The sequence below is a fragment of the Ursus americanus genome, chromosome 4, assembly GCF_024610735.1.
Source record: "Ursus americanus isolate L20-20 chromosome 4, mUrsAme1.1.p, whole genome shotgun sequence".
Lineage (NCBI taxonomy): Eukaryota > Metazoa > Chordata > Mammalia > Carnivora > Ursidae > Ursus > Ursus americanus.
In genome coordinates this window covers 87,866,469-87,873,457 of record NC_142130.1, presented here as the reverse complement: position 1 = coordinate 87,873,457, position 6,989 = coordinate 87,866,469, and the positions used below count along the sequence as shown (strand labels likewise).

The window sequence follows — 6,989 nt, the reverse complement described above, 5'->3', positions numbered from 1 at the left end:
AGCCCAAAATAATTAATGGACAATGTGAATAGGTAACCTTTAGAAGGCCAGGACTAGAACTTGGGTCTTTCTATTTTGAAAATTTTCATGGTTTCTACCACAACCTACAGTTTCTCAACTGAAAAGATAGAGGCATTACACTTAATTTTTAAATAACCTCACTGATGAAATAAACCAAATGTCAATGTAAACAAATAATATATAAAATTTACATTTTATTCGTTCCTTCATTTTATTCATTTTTTTGAATGTCGTTGTGTTTTTACTATTTATAGAAAACTGGCTTTTAGATTTCAAAATTAGTAATATTACAAAATTACCAGCAGCAGTCTTAAGCATTTCAACAATGCTTATGAACTCCACTTTGCTGACCCAAACAAGGCTATTATTGCAAGTTCAAGAAGCAGGGCTTGTCCCAAGGAGGGGCATTATACATCCTGCAGGGACTCAGGCCATACTCCTCAGGACCCATTTGGGACCATGTCTTCTTCCATCTCCTCTTCACCATCATCAGTGGGGCCTGATCTGCGTTCCCAGCCAGGTATCTGACCAGACTGTAGCAAGCCCTTCGGCCGCTCCACTTCAGCCAGGGTGGACGCATTTGCTATAGCATTCTTGATTGCTTCTACATCCCCTGGAGATGCCCACCTTTCTTTTTGTCAGTTGGCAAACCAGCACCTGGGTTGAAAGTTTTGCTTCTCCTGGAAATATCCTTTGCCAGTTGGGCACCCTGCTTGCCCTTGAACATTTTCTCTGCTTCCTGACGCTCCTTTAGTTTCACCTTCTGTAAATCCAATACTCTGACTTGCGGAACTTTATAAATTACATACAGTCTGTAATGCTTCTTATTTGTTACAGGATTTCTTAGAATATTTAGGTAAGTCAGTGATTTGAGAGATGCCAAAGGGTCGAGATCACCCAGTTCCACAAGACTATCGTTGGTGAGAATGAGTTCTGTCAGACAGGGTGAAGCCTGATCAAGCCTGATCATTCCCACATAATACTACATTTTAAGTAATGCCCATTGGCTGAATACTGGATACTAGATACCCTGCAAAATGAAAGCAACCGCCATGCGTGGTCCTCAGTCCTTTGCACTCCATGGCACCTTCAGCAGGTCAGCAGCTGCCCAAAGGCTTCCATGGTTACAAAGGCCAGACATTGTTCATCTTGCGCTTTGGAGGTCAATTCAGGAGTTAACCGAAGCTTAGGTCCTCCCTCCTTTGTCCAGGAAAAGATACAGAAGTGGTAGGTAGAACCTGGAATTATGTATTGGAATTAGGCATAGTGATTCATGCAATTAACCAGCAAATATTTACTGAAGACCTACTATGTATTGAGTAGTATTCTAAGTCTTGGGGTTACAACAGTAATAAAATTGTCAAAATCCTTGCCCTTGTAGGCTTTACATTCTAGTAAGTAACAGAGTCACACCTCCACGTCAATTTAAGGACAGATACACTGCAAAACTTGAACTGGAAGAAGGTCTGAGGGAACAGGTTATAAAGTGTGTTTGTACCTATTGAAACCCTCTACAGGTAGCACAGCCCTCAGGACAGAACCGTGGGTATTCCTGACTGGTGTGTGTCAGGCTCTAAGGCTGTATCATTTGTTCACTAAACTTTGTATTATGGTAATACTCATGTATATAAAAATAGAGAGTATAGGAATGCCCGGGTGGCTCAGTCAGTTAAGCATCTGCCTTTGGCTCGGGTCATGATCTCGGGATCCTGGGATCAAGTCCCATGTCAGGCTCCCTGCTCAGCGGTGAGTATGCTTCTCCCTCTCCCTCTGCCCCTCACCCCTGCTTGTGCTCTCTCTTTCTCTGTCTCTCAGACAAATAAACAAAATCTTAAAAAAAAAATAGAGTGTAATACAAAGATTTATGAAGTTCTCTTCAACCAGCTTCAGCACCTATCAATACAGGATACGTTTGCTTCATGTATACCTTCACTCACTCCCCTTGTTCCTGGATAATTCTGTATGAGCCCAGACATGAAGTACCTTTCTTTGTAAACATTTCAGTATATACTTCTAATAGATAATCATTATTTTAAAAAACCATAGTCAGAGTATTTTATCATACCTAAAAAACACACTAATTCATATTATTAAATCTTATTTTCCTAGTTGTTTCATAATTTTTTAACAGATAGTTTGAATCAGCAAACTAAACAAAAAAAATGTCCCTCTTGTGGAATTCCTTGAAATAACTTACCAGTCTCTTTCACCTATAGGTTCTCTCTTTCTTTTCTTTCTTTCTTTCTTTCTTTCTTTCTTTCTTTCTTTCTTTCTTTCTTTCTTTCTTTCTTTCTTTCTTTCTCTTTTCTTTTCTTTTCTTTTCTTTTCTTTCTTTTCTTCTTTCTTTCTTCTCCAAATGTTTTGTTGTCATTGTTAAAGAAACTGAATTATTTGTCCTATAGAGTTTCCCACAGCCCTGATTTTGTTGACCATATCCCATAGTGTCATTTAACATCTTCCTCTGCCCCTTGTATTTCTCCCAATTTGCATGTCAATGTGTCTCCCGTCACTTTTTTTCTTTTATTTGTGGTTATTTTCTAAATTCTGTTGCCTGTTTTTTCCCCAAACTTCTTTTCCTCCAATCACCTTATTTCCAAGTTTATTTTCCTAATTCTGAGGTATGTTGTGCTTTCACAGCATCTATCATTTTCTTAATTTCCTTTCACTTGTTTTGGGATATTTGTTTGTTGGTTTGTTGTTGTTGTTTTTAAGATTTTATTCATTTATTTGAGAGAGAGACAGAGAAAGTGACAGAGATAGCGAGAGAGAATGAGCAGAAGGAGAGGGAGAAGCAGACTTCCCTCTGAGCAGGGAGCCAATGTGTGGGCTAGATCCCTGGACCCTGGGATCATGACCTGAGCCAAAGGCAGACACTTAACTGACTGAGCCACCCAGGTGCCCCTGTTTTGGAATATTTGAAATATTTTGTAAGCATTTCTTCCTAGCATGCTTTCTTTGTGTGTAGGAATTTCATTCTACGTTTTTTTCTCTTGAATTAACTTTTTTATGGGTTTTCACTGATGTAGGAAAGACATTAACGTTTGAAGCCGAGGGCCAAGAAAGAATTCTTGAGATGTCTTTGGTGCAAAAAGGTAGTTTTATTAAAGCATGGGGACAGGACCCATGGGCAGGAGACGCTGCACTGGGGTCACGAGGAGTGGCTCATTATATACTTTCAAGTTGGGAGGGGGTTAGGAATAGTGTAAGCCTCCCAGGTATTTTGGAAACAAGGTTTCCAGGATTCTGAGGGGGCTAGCTATTGTTAGGAAAGGTCACTTCTTGCTGTTTAGTAAAAACTCAGTCATGAGACCCTTCACATGTATATCGGTGAGTCATATGCTTGGGGGATGTTTGCCAGCATGTATCTTGGGGGGTAGAGATAAAGGAAGTTTCCAAAGGAATTTTTATATGTTAAAGTAGACTTACAAGATCCTGGGGATCAGGCTAAGATTGCCTTTTGCCTTTAGCAAAGTATCAACATTGAGACAGTTGAGTCCCTAGAGGAATGTCACTCTGCTTGTTTCAAGGACTTGTCAATGGGCAGTTGGTAGTAAAGAAATTTAATAATTTTTCTTCCTCCTCCGTTTTCCACATCATTCACCACAGTGCTTTTCTGTTGCTTATTTTCTAAGTGAAACTGATGTTTCTATAATTTAAGGAGCAAAGGGTATGCCAGGACAGCCTCTCTAGTTTACAGGCCCTAGAGCTCTCTCTTCTGTTGTTCTTGCAAAGGAATAAACAAAAATCTCCCAACATTTTGAGAGCTACCTCCTTTGTCATCCCTCCCCGCCCCACCAATTTATCTGGTTCTTCTTCCATTGCCCCAGTCCTTCTGCTAAGATGTTCCTGAGTGCAAGGCTTTATATGAGAAGGGAGTTTATTCATTTTGAGAGTGCATAGGGCCCAAACCACTCCAACACCATCAAACCTTATTGCAATATGGTCCCATTGCACTTAACCATGTATTGGGTTTGTAGAACCCTCTCCTTGTTTCAGCTGTTATATTCAGATTGACTTGCTGAGCCCTCCAGTGAACACCTACTGATGATTTTGTGATTTCCCCCATACTCAGCATCTTCAGAACCACATCTTCCCTGCTCTCTCTCATCACTGATGATGCTGCCACACAGATCTTCAACTGTAGATGCTTTGTCCAGACCTGTTAGTATTTGGTTTTTGGGGGATTGCCTCATCACCTAGTTTTGTTGTAAATATTGTCCATGGCTTTTTAGCTTTGTTGTTCTAGTTGCTCTATTTTATGGGGAGATTTGGGAGGATTCTAAAACTATCCAGCCATTTCTCATCCTCCTTTTTTTACTTCCTCTTGGTACTCTATATGGCATCCCAGGGGAGTAGGTGAATGATTGGTTTGGATTGGTAAGAAGTTTAACCCAGTGAAATATTCCAACTTAGGGATGGGTTTTCTCCCAGGCCTTGAAGCCATGACTCTTGCTTCATTTGGTGCTTTCTGAAAAGCAAATAGAGCAAGAAAAAGTGGACAGAGAGAATGCCAAGGGATAGCATCTGGGTTGGGCAAAGGCATTAGAGCCTGCCTAAAGGTCAAAGATTGAGTTCAACCTCTGACACCTCTTCTCCCCTACACTGGCCAGTTTCTCAAGGTGAGAAAGAAATCACACAGGAAGTAAAAGGAAAACAGTGCTAAAAACAAAAATTCTAGCGAACTGCCCGGGAATTCCCCAATATCAAACATCCCCAGATTTGCATTTGACTCCAGCTTTGTATTGTTGGGGGAAAACCACACAGCTTCTCTCCCCAGCCATTCTCCCCCTTCCTCCACCCCCTCTCTCCCCTCCCCCACCTCTGCCTTCACTCACTCCATTTTCTTGTGCTTCCTGGGTGGTGCAGGGTTGTGATGTCTTGAATACCAAGAGTGAGGCTGAACATATGTGAACCTTTCCTAATCCTGCTAATCTTTCTTCAAAAACCTTTCTCAAAGTATAGGCAACATCCAGATTGTAAAAAGAGAGCAGAGCAAGCCTGAGCATTTTAATGACAAATAATCTTTGTCCGAGGGGGAGGGAGTGGCTAGCTCAGCTGGAGATGGAGCTGATGAACTACAGCAGGTAGAAATAACTGCCGTATTACCTCCTGCAATCTCCACCATTCAGGGGCAGCTGAGGGCTGAATGCAAGGAGAAATCAACTTTGCTTTTAAACTGGAGACTTTGCACCCATGACGGCTATTAGGCGGTAATTAGTTGTGACACAGAATTACCAGCCCCATAATAGTAGAGGCAGCCTTACGAGGCCTTTGAAGCTGATTAGAGAAACTGAATGGATGCTACTTGCCATTAAAAAAAATCTGTTTGGATGCGAGCATGAGTTAGGGCGTCCCTCTTCTCTGTTCCTTGCTCTCTCTATATCACCCTACAACAAACTTTTCCAGAGAGTAGCTCTCTGCAGTTGGGCACATTTTTCCTGAAGTAATGTTCCTTAAGATGGATCAGATACCAACTGGTTTTTGGATTTTACCAAACGGAAGGGAATGTAGATTCCATTGACAGAGCAGATTCAGGATTCAGGGAGACTTACCAGGTCTACAAAAAAAAAAAAAAAAAAAAGGAAAAGGATTTGAGGCCAACTGAAGCAGCCAATCACACATGGCACCGAGAAATCAGTCTGCCAAGAAGCCACCATCCAGGGCTGGGGGAAGACAACATAGTCTCATAGAGACGGATGTGCCAGGTACGTGGCTGGCTTGGATGGAGGCTCTGGTTCTCTAGGCTCAAACCACCAGGGAAAGTATGTGGCTGTTGCTGCCCTACCCACTGGGGTACCCACTAGATGACAGCTGACAGCAAAACATCATCCCCTTTGGAGGTTTGCAGGTCCAGGTGGTGGAGGTGTTTCCCAGCAAATTGTTCATGGCTGCCTTTTCTGAGGTCTCTGCCAGGTGAGAAGGAAGGCTCTCAGGGAAGGAGTTAGGGCTTATGACTTTACTACCTGGGTACCTTTGCTAGAGAAGCCAGGCTGGGAAACAAATTCAATGAACTCCGTGGGTTTTTCCATGTCAGGCCACTACTTATTTCAAATAGCTTTGGAATCACCTTAAGTTTTATGTATCCATGTCCCTGGCTACATCTGCCCTACTCTGTAGCTAAAGACAGCTAGATGATAGATAGATTACATAATATACATGTAAGTTCTAAATATACTTCTCATCTATTCAGAGGGGGTTGCTCTAATTCATTTAATATATATGTATAAAGTTAAGGCAACTCCTCTCTGATCTTTAAGCAAAATGGGCCTCCCTCGCCCAGGCGAAGGGTTTTTATTACCTTATACTGTCCCTTGAGCCAGGGAAGAATGCAGCTTCTCTGTTTGGTAATGCACTCGCTATATAACCTGAGCAAGAACCGCAGTGCCATCATTTTGTAGCAGAAATGATTCCAAGTTGGGAAAGAGGTTATGTGTATAAAAGTGTGGACTTGCAATATGTCTGTAATTTCAGACGATGAGGAAGTATAAACACTTTCAGGGTGAGATACTGATCTTCTCATCTTTGTATCTGCAGCTCCTAATGCAGCACCTGGATTTTAGAATGTGTTTAATAAATATCTGTAGAAAGGAAGAAGGAGGGAGAGAGGGAGTGAAAGAGAAATGGAACAGCTTTGATGCCCAGTCTCTCTGGACTTTAAATAAATAGCTCTTTTGTTTTTAGAGAACAGTAAAAAAAAAAATCTGTAGGCACAAAAGCCCTAAATGAATATCAAATTAAATAATGTCATTCCAAATGAAAAATTGTCTTTGTCAATAAACGTTATGTGTTTTTATAGTTGTGAATAGTTTACCTATACTTTCTGGTTTTACTCATTTTTAATTGTAAAAATTATCTCAGAATTGTCCTACATATTAAAAAAAAACCACAAACCCAACCAATTAGAAAGTACATAAAACAAAAAGTGAAAATTCCCTTTCTCCCACCACTAGATCCCAAACTCCTCCCTT

At 41.1% G+C, this 6,989-nt stretch overlaps 1 pseudogene; it reads right to left on the bottom strand.

Moving 5' to 3' along the window:
• Positions 1 to 461: 461 nt before the first annotated feature.
• On the bottom strand, positions 462 to 991 carry LOC123784433 (U2 small nuclear ribonucleoprotein A' pseudogene; annotated as a pseudogene).
• Positions 992 to 6,989: the final 5,998 nt, after the last annotated feature.